Source organism: Nerophis ophidion, linkage group LG24 (assembly GCF_033978795.1).
Source record: "Nerophis ophidion isolate RoL-2023_Sa linkage group LG24, RoL_Noph_v1.0, whole genome shotgun sequence".
Taxonomy (NCBI): domain Eukaryota; kingdom Metazoa; phylum Chordata; class Actinopteri; order Syngnathiformes; family Syngnathidae; genus Nerophis; species Nerophis ophidion.
Genome location: NC_084634.1, coordinates 20,283,372 through 20,303,205, shown reverse-complemented (window position 1 = coordinate 20,303,205; position 19,834 = coordinate 20,283,372). Strand labels below are relative to the sequence as shown.

General features: G+C 39.7%; 1 long non-coding RNA gene across 2 annotated transcripts; it reads left to right on the top strand.

The window, feature by feature from the left end:
• The first annotated feature begins 543 nt into the window (after nt 1-543).
• Nucleotides 544-19,405, top strand: LOC133542098 (uncharacterized). 2 transcript variants are annotated; one of them, XR_009804051.1, is made up of 2 exons: nt 544-1,066; nt 17,001-19,405. It is a non-coding gene; the product is annotated as an uncharacterized LOC133542098 (long non-coding RNA). The 2 variants fall into 2 exon arrangements; XR_009804052.1 differs by lacking the exon at nt 544-1,066 and adding an exon at nt 8,802-8,914.
• The last annotated feature ends 429 nt before the right edge of the window (nt 19,406-19,834 follow it).

Here is a 19,834-nt window from a genome sequence, read left to right as displayed (position 1 = left end):
GTACTGATATCAACCAAAGCTACTCATCCCACCCCCAGATTGTAAATAATGTAAATAATTAATTGTATATACTATGATGATTAACCTGTGTGATGACTGTATTATGCTGATAGTATATATTTGTACCATGAATTGATTAGCATGGACCCTGACTTAAACAAGTTGAAAACTTATTGAGGTGTTACCATTTAGTGGTCAATTGTACGGAATATGTACTGTACTGTGCAATCTACTAATACAAGTATCAATCAATCAATCAATCAAAAATGATATTTCAAATATATAAACCGTATTTTACTTTAAATCATGTATGTATGAGAATAATTAACTAGTACTGTTTTAAATGCACTTATTGTGTTGTCTGTCTAATTGTAATAAATGCAGACGAGGCGTGTTCAACGTTGACTCACACAGCGTGCTCATAACCACATTCTAGCTGTCTGCATGGCGACATACGACACCACTTCACGGGGCTACCGCGCATGCTCGTCACTACTGTTGCATGCTGGGTAGTGTAGTTCTTATACTCCCAGCCCAAAACATCACAACTATGACTCTTTGGCCCCGCCCCTACGGACGCATGCTTGGAAGACATGCGCTTTGCGGCAAAGTCCTCCTTTTCTCCACACACGCTTCTAAGCCTCGGCACATCTCCTCACATTGCTACTAACTACACTTTATTCATCCTCCGTGTCAGGATAAACTCCACTCGTCTAAGCCACATTTGGAGATTATTAGGCCTGCTTAGCTTGATAGTTGTTTGAGCGCGCCAATTAGCTTAGCATGCTAGTTAGCTTAGCATGTTAGCCGCTAACAAAGAGACGCGGATTTGATCAACACATCGCTTAGTTAAGATCAAGTGTGAGTGTAAAGTGTTGTGATTGTGTGAAAATGTGCGAATGAACGATAGCAAAGTATGAGGAATAACTTTGTTGTGTGAAAATGTGTGAAAGAACGATAGCAGAGTACAAAGAGGAACTTTCTCGGACAAAAGAAGAGAACGAGAGACTACGTCAACTATTGGAAGCTGTTTTCAAGAAACCTCAAGTTGTGTTACACAGAACAGGTTTGTTGACTTCTTCCTCTCACATTTTTACTAACTTTATATTTCATCATGAACATGACGTGTTTGCAGCAGTCATTTCCATTAGATCAGGGGTGTCCAAACTTTTTCCACAGAGGGCCGAACACGGAAAAATGTAAGCATGCAGGGGCCATTTTGATATTTTTCATTTTCAAACCATAACAAAATATATGGATTTTTTTTTTAATCCTTAGGGCTTCTGGGGAGCATAGAGGGTCTCGGTCACTAAAATGTTAAAAAAAAAGGTCAAATTATTATTATTATTTTTTTATTTAATGCTTACAGTAAATCTCTATATCAACTTGAGGTTGATATAAAGTAAAACAAATAAGGTTTTGTGCCTTTTCAGTCAAAGACAACTTGTTTTTTCATCGTAAAACTGAAATATGCAGTATTTAGATAGATAGATAGTACTTTATTGATTCCTTCAGGAGAGTTCCTTTATTTAGCAATTCAAGCCCTCAAAGATCAATAATGCAGGACATCATTGATTTTAATTATTTAATATTTTTGAGTAATCACAGTGAAAAGTTAAATAAAATCCTACTAAATATATTTGAGATCCGAAAGGTTCCCCACTCATAAAGTGATTCATTTTTATTAGATTTTTTTTTTTTTACTTTTAACACTTAAATTTAAAGATAAACTTCGGATATATCTGTCGATTTTAAGTTTGAACTATTATTTTGTTTATTTTATGTTCTTTTGTCCAAATTTTGATCTTTTTATATGGCAACCACACAACATATGCAATATTTTTCTACATAAAACATGGAAAAAAAAAACAAATAAAGACACAAGGAAAAAAAAAACTGCCTGCATGGCAGCTTTGTGTCAACATTGCCACGTTTTCTCATTATATTTCACCTCATTCCACTTTTTTTAAATGTGTTTTTGAATTTTTGCAATACTATCAATTTTGCAATTTTTGCAGAATGTGTGGCGGGTGGGTAAACGATTAGCTGCGGGCCGCAAATGGCCCCCGGGCCGCACTTTGGACACCCCTGCATTAGATAATGTCCAAATAGAGGTGATTTGGCACACTTATAATTAAAAAAACAAAAATAATGTTGTTTTTCATCAGATATGTAGTAGTATTGTATATGTCAGTGGTTCTCAAACTTTTTTTGTCATCCCCCACTTTGGACAAGGGGGAGTTTTCAAGCCCCACCTGCCCCCATCGTCACAACAGAACGCTAATGGGGCGGCATAGCTCGGTTGGTAGAGCAGCCGTGCCAGCAACTTGAGGGCTGCAGGTTCGATTCCCGCTTCCGCCATCCTAGTCACTGCCGTTGTGTCCTTGGGCAAGACACTTTACCCACCTGCTCCCAGTGCCACCCACACTGGTTTAAATGTAACTTAGATATTGGGTTTCACTATGTGTGTCACTAGAGAAAAGCGCTATATAAATATAATTCACTAATGCCAAGCTTAACATTTTCAAATGTATTGAACATCAAGTAACATTCATGTCAGGGTTTCCCACACATTCATTTATTTGTGGCGGCTCGCCACGAAAGAATTACGGCCGCCACAAATAAAAAATAAAAAAACATTTTCGGCTTTTGACTCGCTTGACCGCTCATAAAAGCAGTGGGACTCTGTCTGTGAATGGAGCTTGTAGTTACATATTATGTAAATATGATATAAATATGTACATAAAGTGTTGTAATTATATTCCAACTCCGCGCTCTTCTTGGTCATTGCCGCCGCAAGAATATAATAATGAAAACATGTTTTTAAGTGAAATTCCCTCCCGTTCCTCGCGCCCCACCTGTCATGTCTCTATTCCCCACAGGTGGGGCCCGCCCCACACTTTGAGAAACGCTGGTATATGTGGACGGGGGCCCTGCTTTGGTAATAATGTGTACCCCTCTCAGAGATCATATTTAGTTCCACTTCAAACATTCACATGATGAAAAATAAGATGAGATGGTAAAACGTGAACAGTTGTGGAACCTTTTTACTCGGGGGGTGACGGGATCTCGTTGGAAGCGCGATGTATGAGCAGACGCCGTTTAGGTAAAACAAAAAGGTGTCTGCCAATTTAGTTTACAATGTCATTACGTCAGTAGTTGTCAAACTTTTTTAACCAAGTACCACCTCAGAAAATACTTGGATTTCCAAGTACCACCATCATGAACAGCATTAAAATACAGTAGCATAGTAGGCCTTAATTATTCATTAAAAACAAGGAGGACACATTATTTAACGAGTATATTTAATAATTTTAAATACTGTTGCATTACACACAGTTTGAACAGTAACACTGTGTTTGCATGTAGGAATTGATTGAATGATTGATTGATACTTTTATTAGTAGATTGCACAGTTCGGTACATATTCCGTACAATTGAACACCCGAATAAGTTTTTCAACTTGTTTAAGTCGGGGTCCACGTTAATCAATTCATGTTACAAAATGAATTGATTGGAAAATAAAAGACTGTACTTAAATATTACATAGTGCACACCAGATATTCAGGTGCGCACCAGATAGTTTCTAGGATGCAGCTTCCTCAGTTGACCTCTGACCTGGTCCACAAAGATGACTAATGTCTGGTGGAGGAGTAGGGGGTTGCAACCATGGCTGGGGGGGAGAAGACGAGGGGGTGGCTGCGATGAGGAAAGGGCTAAAAAGGCAGTAAAAACTTTTTAAACAAAGTGTTTGCTCGTGACGTTTTCTGAAATTTGTAGGTATATTCTTGCTATCGTTTTCAGAAGGTATAATATTGTGTTTCAGAGATATGCTTTGACATTTTTGCCGATGACATCTATTAAACAAGACAAGGAGCAAAGAAATCAAACACAGACAGGATTCAATTTAGCTCATGAGGAGAAACGTCTGGGCTGCAACTTCGTACAGTTTCCCACCACGCTCTGACGAGGGAGTTCCACGCGTCCTCTTTTATTTGGGCCTTTTCTGATTACATAGCTTCAGATGTTTCTAAAGGGAGGGGGGTCGTAAATGGCTGTCGCACTCGATCATAAACAGCTAAAAGAAAAGGTGCCTTGTGCTGCGTCAGGTCTGCTCCCTCTCCGCTTTGTAGCTCTCGGGTCAAGAAAAGGTCTCCTGTGGCTGTCAATAGATCAAAGAAACCGACACCTCCATGTTGCATCCCATCGCAGACAGTGGAGTTTTACAAGCCTTTTGTTTGATAAGATGAAAGACAGCTTTGGTCTCGTCGCAGGGGACCTGAATTCAATGGAAAACAAAGTTGTTTTATAACTTATATACAATTATTCTGACAATTTTGTTATTATTGTTGATATTATCTGGAATCGATTATTGGTCGCAGTAAAGTAGCAAATTGGGTAGTTTTTAGCTCTAAATGGGGTATTTCAACAAGTAAACAGTACAGTAGGTACTAGGTTTATACATGTGTAATGCCCATAAGGGTATTCCAGTACAATATGCCGAGATGAGATGTGTAAATATCAAAATATTACTTGAAATCAATTTTTGGCAGCAGTAAAGTGGTTGTTTTGGTATATTTTAGCTTTGTAAAGGGTATTTCTACAAGTATACAGTAGGTAATTGATTTATATATATGTCATGCCCATAAGAGTATTTAGTAAAATATGCAGAGATGAGATGTGTCAGTATCAAACTATTACTTAAAATACATTTTTGGCAGCAGTAATGTGGCCATTTGGGTAGATATTTGCTCTAAAAATGGTATTTCAACAAGTAAACGGTACAGTAGGTACTTGATTTTGATACATGTAATGCTCATAAGGGTATTTTAGTAAACTATGCAGAGATGAGATGTGTCAGTATCAAAATATTACTTGAAATCAAATTTTGGCAGCAGCAGAGTGGTTGTTTTGGTATATTTTAGCTTTGTAAAAGGTATTTCTACAAGTATACAGTACAGTAGGTACTTTATTTATATATATATGTAATGTCCATAAGAGTATTCTAGTAAAATATGCAGAGATGAGATGTGTCAATATCAAATTATTACTTAAGATACATTTTTGGCAGCAACAAAGTGGCCATTTGGGTAGATATTTGTTCTAAAAAGGGTATTTCAACAAGTAAACAGTACAGTAGGTACTTGATATTGATATATGTAATGCTCATAAGGGTATTCTAGTAAAATGCGTGTGTGTAAATATGCGATGTGTAAATATCAAAATATTACATCAAATCACTTTTTGATTCAAGATTGTTTATTGTCATATGCACAATTAGACAGTTTGCCGTACAATGAAAATCTTACTTTGCTAGTCCACCCTTCAACAAGTCACACGGTACTTAGCTAAAAATAAAAAATAAAAATAAAAATGTATATACAAGGCAGAGTAAGTAACATAACATTATTGCACATTCTGATTGACAGTCAACAGTATAAATATGGAGGTGACCTTGGGTCACAGCAGCAGTTAAAGTGTCTTTAGTGATCAACGGTGAAACGTGTCTACAGTGATGGTTCACAGTTCGGGGGTGGTCAAGGTAGCTGTCTTTTGTTCAAAAAGACAAAAGTAAAAACGGGGAGTTGGAGGGAGCTAGCATTCACAAGTTAGCATTCACAAGCCTGATGGCCTGTGGGAAGAAACTGTTTGTCTGTCTGGTAGTCCTGGATTTCAGGCTCCTATATGGTCTGCCTGATGGTAGGAGGCTGGAGAGACTGTGTACTGTCCTTGATGATGTTGTGTGCTCTCCTGGTGGCCCTGGTAGACTACATGTCCTGTAGTGAGGGGAAGGCTGCTCCTGATATGTACTGAGCAGTTTTAATCACTCGCTGGAGTGCCTTCCTGTCCTTAGCAGTGCAGTTTCCATACCAGACCGTGATTGAGCTGGCAAGGACACTCTCAACCGTACTTCTATAGAAGTTGCTGAGAATTTTTGGTGGCATGCCAAATTTTCTCAGCCTTCTTAGGAAGTACAGTCGCTGCTGGGCTTTCTTTATTGTTTGTTGGGTGTTGTGATTCCAGGTGAGGTCCTCGCTGATGTGGGTCCCGAGGAATTTAAAGAGGGTGTACAATAGGGGGCTCAGCACGCAGCCTTGGGGGGTCCCAATGCTTAGAACTTTTGTGCCTGATGTCTGGTTGCCGATTTTGACTGACTGGGGCCGGTTTGTGAGAAAGTTCAGGACCCAGTCACAGAGAGTTGGTGTCAGACCAACAGTGAGGAGTTTAGCAGTGAGTTTTTGTGGGATGACCGTGTTAAAAGTAGAGCTGTAGTCGATGAATAATAGCCTGGCATAGGTGTCCTTGCCCTCTACGTGGGTGAGGGTGGTGTGGATGACGGGGTTGACTTCATCATCAGTGGACCGGTTCTGCCGGTAGGCAAACTGTAGAGCAGGGGTCACCAACTCGGTGACCGCGGGCACCGGTCACCTGTAAGGACCAGATAAGTCGCCCGCTGGCCTTTTCGAAAAATAGCTCAAATAGCAGCACTTACCAGTGAGCCGCCTCTATTTTCTAAATTTGATTTATTTACTAGCAAGCTGGTCTCGCTTTGCTTGACTTTTTTAATTCTAAGAGAGACAAAACTCAAATAGAATTTAAAAAATCCAAGAAAATATTTTAAAGACTTGGTCTTCACTTGTTTAAATACATTCATTTTTATTTTTTATTTGCTTCCTATAACTTTCAGAAAGACAATTCTAGAGAAAATATACAACCTTAAAATTGATTTTAGGATTTTTAAACACATTCACCTTTTTACCTTTTAAATTCCTTCCTCTTCTTTCTTGACAATTTAAATAAATGTTCAAGTATTTTTTTTTTATTGTAAATAATTTTTATTGTCTGTATTGTATTGTGTTGTAAATATTCATGTTCGAAATAAACTAAAGAAAGAAAGAAAATAGGAATAATAAATACATTTTAATTTAATTCTTCATTTTAGCTTCTGTTTTTTCGACGAAGAATATTTGTGAAATATTTCTTCAAACTTATGATTAAAATTCAAAAAAATGATTCTGGCAAATCTAGAAAATCTGTGGAATCAATTTTAGATCTTATTTCAAATTCTTTTGAATGTCTTTTAAAATGTTTGATCTAGAAAATCTAGAAGAAATAATGATTTGTCTTAGTTAGATATATAGCTCGGTCCAATTTGTTATATATTCTAACAAAGTGCATATTGAATTTTAACCTATTCAAAACATGTCATCAAAACTCTAAAATTAATATTAATCAGGAAAAATGACTAATGATGTTACATAAATAATTTTTTTAATTTTTTCAAAAAGATTCAAATTAGCTAGTTTTTCTCTTCCTTTTTTTTGTTTGAATTTTGAATTTTAAAGAGTCGAAATTGAAGATAAACTATGTTTCAAAATTTAATTTTCATTTTTTCGTGTTTTCTCTTCTTTTAAACCGTTCAATTAAGTGTTTTTTCATCATTTATTCTCTACAAAAAAACCTTCCGTAAAAGGAAAAAAAAGTTAGGACGGAATAACTGACAGAAATACCCATTTATACATATATATATATATATATATATATACATATATATATATACATACATAGATTTATCTATTAAAGGTTAATTGAGCAAATTGTCTATTTGTGGCAATTTGTTTAAGTGTGTATCAAACTGGTAGCCCTTCTCATTAATCAGTACCCAAGAAGTAGCTCTTGGTTTCAAAAAGGTTGGTGACCCCTGCTGTAGAGGGTCCAGTGTGTCTGGGATGGTCTTCTTGATGTGTGACATGACTATCCTCTGGAAGCACTTCATCACTATTGGGGTGAGTGCAACAGACAGGTCACAGTGTTTTTCTTTGGCAGGGGCACGATGGTGGTGGTCTTGAAGCAGGTGGGCACAACAGCTTGTGTTAGTGACAAGTTGTATATGTCAGCAAGTACGTCAGCCAGCTCTGATGAACACACCCTGAGGGCCTGGCCAGGGATGTTGTCTAGGCCGACTGCCTTCCGTGGGTTTGTTTTCTTCAGAACTGTACGTACCTCTGCTGTTGTCACAGTGAGCGGTGGGTCCTGCGTGGGCTCCGTGGTCAGAACCCCTCTCTGTTAGTTGGTGTTGAGGACCTCGAAGCGTGCGTAGAACTCATTCAGCTCATCTGGCAGTGATTGTTGGCTGTTTGTGACCCCCCTGCTCCCCTGCTTGTAGTCTGTGATGTGTTGCAGGCCTTGCCACATGCGTCGGGAATCTGTGTTGAAGTAGAATCCCTCCAGCTTTAGTCTGCATTGTCCCTTGGCCTTGCTGATGGATTTACACATGTCATATCTGGCCTTCTTGTAGTCCTCAGCGTTGCCTGAGAGAAATGCAGTGGAGCGGGCATGTAGCTTGGACCGAACATTAATCCAGGGTTTTTGGTTTGGGTATATCTTGTATTGTTTTGTGGGAACAATGTTTTGCACACATGTGCTGATGTAGCCAGTTACACTGGAAGCATATTCCTCTATGTCCACAGTACCGTCATCCCTCTGAGCAGCAGTTTTAAACATGTCCCAGTCTGTACTCCCAAAGCAGTCCTGAAGCACTAGTTCAGTGTCTTCATTCCAAACTTGAACAGTTTTACTCACTGGGGGGGCTTGCTTGGGACGCTGGATGTAGAAAAGCTGAGATGTGATCAGATAGTCCAAAGTGTGGTCTGGGTACAGCCTTGTAGGCTCCCCTCACGTTGCAGTACACCTGGTCCAGGGTGTTTATCTCCCTCGTAGTAAAGTTCACATATTGATCGTATTTTGGGAGGACACTCTTTAGGTGGTTCCCAGCTACCGTGAACGCAGCATCAGGGTGTGGGGTCTCTTGTTTACTGATGACGTCATGCAGCAGCTTTAGCGCTGTAGTGGAGTCCGCCCGTGGCGGGATGTAAACAGACAGTATAAACACTGCACTGAACTCCCTTGGCAGGTAAAAAGGTCTGCATTTCACCATCAACAACTCAATGTTGTCCGAGCAGTGTCTTTCAACCACCTGTACGTCCGAGCACCAGCTGTTACTCACGTAAACACAGACGCCGCCGCCTCTCGCCTTTCTTGAAGCCTTTGTCCGGTCTCCACGGTAGACTGAGTGCGTTGCTAGCTGGATAGCAGAGTCTGGGATGCTGTCCGAAAGCCAGGTTTCCATGTAAATAAGAGCACAGCATTCTCTCAGTTCACGTTGGGATGTAGTCCTGGTTCTCAGCTCATCCAGCTTGTTGCTGAGCGAGCGCACGTCAGCTAGCAGCAGGCTAGGTAGTGGTGGTTGTGTAGCTCTAGCCTTTAGCCTAGCATGTAACCCCGCCGTCTTGTTGTTGTTGTTTTGTGGTTAGCTGGCTCTCGTCGTAGCAGAAAGTTGAAGTCCGTCAGACTATAAGTGAGCTCGTGGTGAGCTTTTCCGATGTCCAGAAGTGCATCTCTGTTATATCTCACTGTTTCATGCAAAAACTTTGCATTTAGGATGCAAATTAGTACTACAAACCCCGTTTCCATATGAGTTGGGAAATTGTGTTAGATGTAAATATAAACTGAATACAATGATCTGCAAAAAATTTTCAAGCCATATTCAGTTGAATATGCTACAAAGACAACATAATTGATGTTCAAACTGATAAACTTTTTTCTTGTTGCAAATAATCATTACCTATAGAATTTGATGCCAGCAACACATGACAAAGAAGTTGGGAAAGGTGGCAATGAATACGTATTAAGTAGAGGAATGCTCATCAAACACTTATTTGGAACATCCCACAGGTGTGCAGGCTAATTGGGAACAGGTGGGTGCCATGATTGGGTATAAAAGCAGTTTCCGTGAAATGTTAAGTAATTCACAAAGAAGGATTGGTAGAGTATCATCATTTTGTAAGCAAATTGTCGAACAGTTTTAGAACAACATTTCTCAACAAGCTATTGCAGGGGTGCCCATTATGTCGATCGCGAGCTACCAGTCAACCGCGGGGGGTGTGTCAGTCGATCTCGAGCCAGGCTTTTAAAAAAAATAGACCTCAAAATTAGTGATCATCAATCTTCACCAAGACGTCACTTAAATGACATTCACGGTACCGGAGGGTCTTGTGAGATGACGCTGGCTGCTGCAAGATCATTATTATGAAAATATGACCGAGAGGAAGGCGAGAAACACTTTTTATTTCATGCGCTAACTAAATACAGAGTCTCGGAAAACTGGCGTGCACAAGCGATCCCTCAGAAAGCTGGCGTGCACATCACTTGTGCACGCCAGCTTTCCGAGACTCTTATTTTGTTAGCGCAGGCAGCATGAAGCAGGGCTTTTATTGTGAAGATAGGAAATGTGCAGTCGGCCTTTAGAGTTTTGACGGAAGGGACGGCGCGAGAGTCTGTTGAAATAAAAAGTGTTTCTCGCCTTCCTCTCTGTCATTTTTTCATAATAATGAACTGGCAGCAGCCAGCGTCATCTCACAAGACCCTCGGGTGCCGTGAATGTCAATCAAGCAAGCTACGGAATTTGCCGCCAATGTTTTTCTTGTAAAGTGTATGGAAGCTGGATGAATTAGATGCCAAAAACCAATCACTTTCATGTGGTATTGTACAGAAAGGACAACTTTGTTCCTCCTCCATTTGAAAATGTGGGGGTTATCATCATTACTGTCTGATTCCAATCAATGCAAGTCATCAGAATCAGGTAATACACCAACTTATATTCTTGTCTTCGTGAAAGAAAGACATCTATATGTGTTACACATGCTTGTATTATCATTAAACACATTTAACTTGTTTACAAAAATGTCTCTTTCATAAATAAATAAATATAAATGATATATATAAATGAGGTAGATCCCCTCGAGTTGGTCAATTGAAAAGTAGCTCGCCTGCAGAAAAAGTGTGGGCACACCTGAGCTATGGCAAGGAATTTAGGGTTTTACCATCTACGGTCCGTAAAATCATCAAACGGTTCAGAGAATCTGGGGAAATCACTGCACATAAGCAATGATATTACGGACCTTTGATCCCTTAGGCCAGGGGTCGGGAACCTTTTTAGCTGAGAGAGCCATACAAGCCAAATATTTTAAAAAGTATTTCCGTGAGAGCCATATAATATTTTTTTTAAGACTGAATACAACTATTATTCTATCTTATTTCAATTATTGTGCAGAAATATTGGGAAATACATATCATATCAACATAATGCTTTTATTTCACAGAAAAGAGCAATTTGTATAATTTTTAAAGTACGATATAGCGACCACACAAAACCACTTCATTAGGTCACAATTACTAAAACTAAAAGACATTGTAGAATTGAATAGTCTATTAATGATGTTCAAAGCGAGAAATACAATTCTTCCAAAGGACGTACAAAAGTTGTGTGTTCACATCTGAAGATGAGAACCACAGAAGGCCGTATGACTTTAAACATCCAAGAGTGCCAACAAATTTGAAACAAATGTGCTTGTCTGTTGTTGCTGTGAAAGCATGATATTCTCTAAACAAAGACTTAAAAAGCTGTGAGAATACCTTTGTTTTTAAAAAGAGTTATAAAAAGAGAAAACTGGAATTATATCAAACTGAATTTTGATCTGATTGGACGTGTCATTGTGAAAATACTTAAAGGACAATTGAAAAGTATGTTGGAGTTCGGGTGTTGTTGGAGGGAACAGTTATAAAGTCATCGAAAATAATTGGTGTTAAAAAGGGGGCAGATAAATATAAGAATATTATTCTTCCATCTGCTCCTTTCTGATCATGGAAATGTATAAGAAACAAAAAAAACAATGAAAGTGTCAATTGTACGTGGCTTGTATATATGCATTTTAATGAAAGGAATAACAATAAATGATGATGATGCATTCATTTTTAAGTAAGTCCAACATTTTTTGAGTATAATAAGTCTCTTATTCTTTTTAATAACATTGTTATTCTGAAGCTAACCAACAATAAATAAAATACTTCTTACCATTAATGCGACTTCTTGAACAGGTGCGGTAGAAACCGGATGGATGGATTAAAATGCATGAAAATATTTTATATTTTGAACGTTATTTTTGACACTATGATTACCGGCAGAATTATTCATTACTTACCATGTTTAGCAATGTCAGCTAAGATTTATCTGAGAGCCAGGTGCAGTCATCAAAAGAGCCCCATCTGGCTCTAGAGCCATAGGTTCCCTACCCCTGCCTTAGGCGGTACTGCATCAAAAACTGACATCAGTGCGTAGAGGATATCACCACAGGGGCTCAGGAACACTTCATAAAACCACAGTCAGTAACTACAGTTGGTCGCTACATTTGTAAGTGCAAGTTAAAACTCTACTATGCAAAGCCAAACCCATTTACCAACAACACCCTGAAACACCGCCGGCTTGGCTGGGCCCGAGCTCATCAAAGATGGACTGATGCAAAGTGGAAAAGTGTTCCGTGGTCTGACGAGTCCTCATTTCAAATTATATTTGGAAACTGTGGATGTGGTGTACTCAGGAACAAAAAGGAAAATAACCGTCCGGATTGTTTTAGGCGCAAAGTTGAAAAATCAGCATGTGTGATGGTATGGGGGTGTATTAGTGCCCAAGGCATGGGTAACTTACACATCTGTGATGGTATGGGGGTGTATTAGTGCCCAAGGCATGGGTAACTTACACATGTGTGATGGTATGGGGGTGTATTAGTGCCCAAGACATGGGTAACTTACACATGTGTGATGGTATGGGGGTGTATTAGTGCCCAAGGCATGGGTAACTTACACATGTGTGATGGTATGGGGGTGTATTAGTGCCCAAGGCATGGGTAACTTACACATGTGTGATGGTATGGGGGTGTATTAGTGCCCAAGGCATGGGTAACTTACACATGTGTGATGGTATGGGGGTGTATTAGTGCCCAAGGCATGGGTAACTTACACATGTGTGATGGTATGGGGGTGTATTAGTGCCCAAGGCATGGGTAACTTACACATGTGTGATGGTATGGGGGTGTATTAGTGCCCAAGGCATGGGTAACTTACACATGTGTGATGGTATGGGGGTGTATTAGTGGCCAAGGCATGGGTAACTTACACATGTGTGATGGTATGGGGGTGTATTAGTGCCCAAGGCATGGGTAACTTACACATGTGTGATGGTATGGGGGTGTATTAGTGCCCAAGACATGGGTAACTTACACATGTGTGATGGTATGGGGGTGTATTAGTGCCCAAGGCATGGGTAACTTACACATGTGTGATGGTATGGGGGTGTATTAGTGCCCAAGGCATGGGTAACTTACACATGTGTGATGGTATGGGGGTGTATTAGTGGCCAAGGCATGGGTAACTTACACATGTGTGATGGTATGGGGGTGTATTAGTGCCCAAGGCATGGGTAACTTACACATCTGTGATGGTATGGGGGTGTATTAGTGCCCAAGACATGGGTAACTTACACATGTGTGATGGTATGGGGGTGTATTAGTACCCAAGACATGGGTAACTTACACATGTGTGATGGTATGGGGGTGTATTAGTGCCCAAGGCATGGGTAACTTACACATGTGTGATGGTATGGGGGTGTATTAGTGCCCAAGGCATGGGTAACTTACACATGTGTGATGGTATGGGGGTGTATTAGTGCCCAAGGCATGGGTAACTTACACATGTGTGATGGTATGGGGGTGTATTAGTGGCCAAGGCATGGGTAACTTACACATGTGTGATGGTATGGGGGTGTATTAGTGCCCAAGGCATGGGTAACTTACACATGTGTGATGGTATGGGGGTGTATTAGTGCCCAAGGCATGGGTAACTTACACATCTGTGAAGGCACCATTAATGCTGAATGGTCCATACAGGTTTTGGAGCAACATATGTGGGCTTCACGGTGGCAGAGGGGTTAGTGCGTCTGCCTCACAATACGAAGTTCCTGCAGTCCTGGGTTCAATCCCGGGCTCGGGATCTTTCTGTGTGGAGTTTGCATGTTCTCCCCGTGAATGCGTGGGTTCCCTCCGGGTACTCCGGCTTCCTCCCACTTCCAAAGACATGCACCTGGGGATAGGTTGATTGGCAACACTAAATTGTCCCTAGTGTGTGAATGTGAGTGTGAATGTTGTCTGTCTATCTGTGTTGGCCCTGCGATGAGGTGGCGACTTGTCCAGGGTGTACCCTGCCTTCCGCCCGATTGTAGCTGAGATAGGCGCCAGCGCCCCCCGCGAACCCGTAAGGGAATAAGCGGTAGAAAATGGATGGGATGGGATGGATGTTGTCATCAAAGCAACGTTATCATGGACGCCCCTGCTTATTTCAGCAAAACAATGCCAAGCCACGTGTTACAACAGCGTGGCTTCGTAGTAAAAGAGTGCAGGTACCAGACTGGCCTGCCTGCAGTCCAGACATGTCTCCCATGGAAAATGTGTGGCGCATTATGAAGTGTAAAATACGACAACAAGACACCGGACTGGGCTTCACGGTGGCAGAAGGGTTAGTGCGTCTGCCTCACAATACGAAGGTCCTGTAGTCTTGGGTTCAATCCCAGGCTCGGGATCTTTCTGTGTGGAGTTTGCATGTTCTCCCCGTGAATGCGTGGGTTCCCTCCGGGTACTCCGGCTTCCTCCTACTTCCAAAGACATGCACCTGGGGATAGGTTGATTGGCAACACTAAATGGTCCCTAGTGTGTGAATGTGAATGTGAATGTTGTCTGTCTATCTGTGTTGGCCCTGCGATGAGGTGGAGACTTGTCCGGGGTGTACCCCGCCTTCTGCCCGATTGTGGCTGAGATGGGCGCCAGCGACCCCAAAAGGGAATAAGCGGTGGAAAATGGATGGATGGAAGACACCGGACTATTGAAGGACTGAAGCTCTACATAAAACTAGAATGGGAAAGAATTCCACTTTCAAAGCTTCAACAATTAGTTTCCTCAGTTTCCAAACGTTTATTGAGTGTTGTTAAAAGAAAAGGTGATGAAACACAGTGGTGAACATGCCCTTTCCCAACTACTTAGGCACGTGTTGCAGCCATGAAATTCTAAGTTAATTATTATTTGCAACAACAAAAAAAAGTTTATGAGTTTGAACATCAAATATGTTGTCTTTGTAGCATATTCAACTGAATATGGCTTGAAAAGGATTTGCAAATCATTGTATTCCGTTTATATTTACATCTAACACAATTTCCCAACTCATATGGAAACGGGGTTTGGATAATAAATAAAAAAACGTAAATGTTGTCAGGACGACGACGCAAAGACGTCAGTCACGGGGGGCGCCATCTTGAAAAAAAGTCATTGTTGATATAATATGCCTTATTTTTTTGTGAAGTTCAGTGATTATTGACTAGATTATTACTTTGGGAAGGTGAGAGAAGAAGTGTTGTGGTGTTGTGAGAATTGTCTGCATTCACACAATTCCTTGGAACAATTGCCTCATCTACTTATTATTATTATTATTAAATGTATCTTACCATATTGCTGAAAGTTTTAACTTCCCCTCGGGGATTAATAAAGTACCGTATTTCCTTGAATTGCCGCCGGGGCGCTAATTAATGTAAAACCTCTTCTCACTCCGGCACTTACCAAAGGGATGCGGTGTATTTAGGCCTGCGCTTAAAAATTTGAGTGTGATGTAAGGATACATCATGAAAAGCACATTTAATAGAAAAAAGTTATTATGGTCTTACCTTTACTTATAAATGATGTCTATGCGCAGCTCCTTCTGATCAAAAGCATCGATAACTTGTTTATAGAAGTCCTCCTTATCTTTCTTCAGTTTTAAAAGTCTCTCTGTCTCAATGGAGATCTTCCATTATTACCTCCTGCTTCGATTGAAAGTCCAGTTTAGAAAACGGTTTTATTTTAGATATGTAATCCTCCATGTTAAAAGTGCAAGCGAGAGGAAAAAATAAACACACGCTGCTCACTCTTGCTGCTTGTTGTCACTTCTTCTTCAGCCGAGTAGTCGCAAGAAGGATCACTAGCGCCCTCTACCACCAGGAGGCGGGAGTCATTTAATGACTCATATTTGACACACGCAGCTACGGTATATTAATAAAACATAGCTGCTTACTGTTCTTTTTAGCATATTCAATAACTTGGACCTTAAATCCTACTGAATAGCTCTTAATTTTCTTCCTTTTATGCGATTTCAAATTTTTGAAATCAACCTCCTCCATTTTGAAAATGATGACAGGTGATGTGTCACTCGTGACGTGACAAGTTTGACCCGGCGGGAATTGTAGGCATATGCTAATTATTTGGCGAAACGAGTTTGACCCGGCTTTAATCCTGAGCCGGCGGTAATGCTAAGCATGCGCTAATTAGTTTGCGAAACGTGTTTGACCCGGCAGTAATTCTAGGCAGGTGCATACTATATACCCGGCGGCAATTCAAGGGAATACGGTACGTCTGATACTGATTTTGATTGAATGTGTGGACTGCATGAATGATGCCTTCTCAGTTCTCACTCTAACGCAATTTGAGTGTCTAGTAACGCACTAAATAATATAATCCATTATTACTATTATTAATAAGGTAAACAAGTTATCTTTTGAAGGTGTAGTCGGTAATCTGATTACTTCTTCCCAGTTTAACTGTGGTGACACTATCTAAATGAAAGCAAAACAGATGTCATCTTTCTTGGCCAACATGTTGACTGTGCTCATGCTTCTTTTATAACAGACATGTCTCTAAAGATGAATAGGAAAATGACTAATTATAGTCCACCAGCAGGGGGAGCTCATCACTAGTACTACTGCATGGAGGCTGGCATGTGGTACATTATTTCCTGTGTGTGTATGACTTATTCAGAGGGAGAACAGCACACTTTCATGTATGGCGTCTACCATTAAGGATTGTAGGAATGACTTTTAGACTGTTTTTATATGAATAAAATGGATTGGATGTTGGCCTGAAAAAGCATTCCTCTGAAGGTCTTCTTCATGTGTCAGCTGGAAGTACCCTGACTGCTGTGAGGGGAAACTGATGAGATTGTGAAATAATTTCTTGGTGTAGGACAATGTCTCATGTGATTGAGCAAAGCTGGACTTTTCTGAAGAATGTTTGTTTTCTCCTGTTCCGCAGAACTCAATAAAGGACATCTTCCTCATGAGCAGGAAGAAGAGCCACAGCCCCACCACATTAAAGAGGAAAAAGATGTACCGCATTCCCAACACATTAAAGAGGGAGTAGAGGACCCACAGCCCCCCACAATAAAGCGAAACATGAGACGCCACAGACCCATAATGTTAAACTGACCCTTCACAATAAAAGGCAAGCGGAGGACCCACTGATCTTACACATCAAAAAGGAAGAGGAGGATCCACTTACCCCTCACTTTAAGGAGCAAGAGAACCCGCTGACACCTCACATTAAAAAGGAAGAGGAGGATCCACTGACCCCTCACTTTAAGGAGCAAGAGGAGGACCAAGAGCCGCCGCACATTAGAGAGGAAGAGGAGGAAGAGGGCATCAGTCAGCCTAAATGGTTGGAGGAGTTCCCAGTGACTGGTGTCCCTGTGAAGAGTGAAGATGATGAGGTGAAAGGTGAAAGTGAGGAGAGGGGAGGGGGGGAGCCTCCAAGCAGCAGCTCAACACAACACATGACAACAGAAGCTGATGGAGACCACTGTGGAGGATCACAAGCAGACAAGCTCTTAGCTCCACTATCAGATAGTGAGGACACAACGTCACACTCTCCTGACACTGATGATGAAGACTCTAAAGATGATAAGACATGTCACACTGACAACACTCACTTCACATGTTCTCACTCTCACAAAACCTTTAAATACCAAAGTCGTCTGAAAAGACACATGAGAACACACACTGGAGAAAAACCTTTTTCTTGTTCACTCTGCAGTAAAGGTTTTAGACAAAGTATCAATTTGAAAGTACACATGAGAACACACACTGGTGAAAAACGTTTTTCCTGTTCAACCTGTGGTAAAGGTTTTACACAAAGTCAGAGTTTGAAAAGACATATTAGAACACACACTAGAGAAAAACCTTTTTCTTGTTCACTCTGTAGTAAAGGTTTTACACAAAGTATCAATTTGAAGGTACACATGAGAACACACACCGGTGAAAAACCTTTTTCCTGTTCAATCTGTGGTAAAGGTTTTAGAGAAAGTCAACATTTGAAAAGACACAAGAGAACACACACTGGTGAAAAACCTTTTTCCTGTTCTACCTGTGGTAAAGGTTTTGTTGAAAGTCAGAGTTTGAAAGTACACATGAGAACACACAATGGTGAAAAACCTTTTTCTTGTTCAATCTGTGGTAAAGGTTTTTGCACAAAATCAGAGTTTGAAAAGACACATGAGAACACACACTGGAGAAAAACCTTTTTCCTGTTCAATCTGTGGTAAAGGCTTTGTTAAAAGTCAGGGTTTGAAAGTACACATGAGAACACACATTGGTGAAAAACCTTTCTCCTGTTCAATCTGTGGTAAATGCTTTGCACAAAGTCAACATTTGAAAAGACACAACAGAACACACAGTGGTGAAAAATCACATTCCTGCTGAATCTGCAACAGAAGCTTTTGTTGACGATCAAAGCTTGTAAGACACATGAGAAGACACCCAGGAGAGAAAGTGTTGAGTTGCAGTGTGTGTGGTGAAAGATTGTCTTCTAAGTACCAGTGTAAGAAACACAAGTGTGCTGGTGAGAACAGCAGCAGCAAATGAAACTGCAGGATTTGAAATAAACTGTCCAGACTTTCATTTTGACTTTCTAACAACATCAGCACATATAACATGTGTGACAATGTTGTTTGTCTAACAATCTGTTTAATATGATCTTTACATTTATAGATTAGACATTTTATAGTAATGCTTTTTTCAGTCAAGTACATGCATTAATATGCAACATTGTGTACTTTTGTTAAAAAATGGACAGAACAATTTGAGTAAAAAAGTGAGAGTAAACAGTAAAATACATATTTTACATGCAATAAACATGTGTGTATGTATACACATACACACACACTCTCTCTCTCTCTCTATATGTATATATATATATATATATATATATATATATATACTGTATATTCATCATACAATTTTAGACCTATTTATATGAAATATTGAAGTATTACATATTTGTATTTGTAATTGTTAATAACCCCATAGATTGTCACCTTTATATGATATACATATGTACTGGTTCACATCTGAAACATCTTCTGGACCACTTCAGGAAGCATATTATTATTTACTTCATACATCATTTGAACAGTTGTCTTTTATACAATTTTAAAATATGTGTCTCTTTGAATCATTTGTTGGGTCTCTATAATCTATTTTATTCATTACCGTTATTACTCTGTATTATGATGATTGTGTTGTGATTATTTTATATGTATGTCCCCAGACCTTTATGCAATATACAAGTGAGAGAAAATGGCTGAGTTTTTGTGGAAGGATGGGGTTGTTTTTACAAACTTACATTTGTGGATAAATCAAATAAATCCAGTATTGTGTTTTAAACATTTTTTTCAATGTTTTTTTTTTCTTTTTCAACATCCCCAAAACAACATCAATATCAGTCAAAGTTTGGAGTGTCAGACAAAAGCCAATATTGTACATCATCCCACAGAGATTTACTTTTCATACATTCATAAAATAAACTGTTTATTGTGTTTCCCAATCACAGAACCAACAAATGTTGTATCTAATTGCAAAACAACATCCAAAATATTTTAAGTGGTCAATTCCGTCTTGGAAAGAATGGAAACTTTAAGTTGTGAGTATTTTTTTGTTCCAGATAAAAAAAATAATAAGAAGAAGAAATAGTAAAGAATTAAAAAAGATGCAGTAACTAGAATATTTTGAATGAAAGCCTTTTTAAATGTTGTAATATTTTGTTTATTTGCAGGTCGTACTTAATGAAATCTTCAAATATTAACATATTTTTAT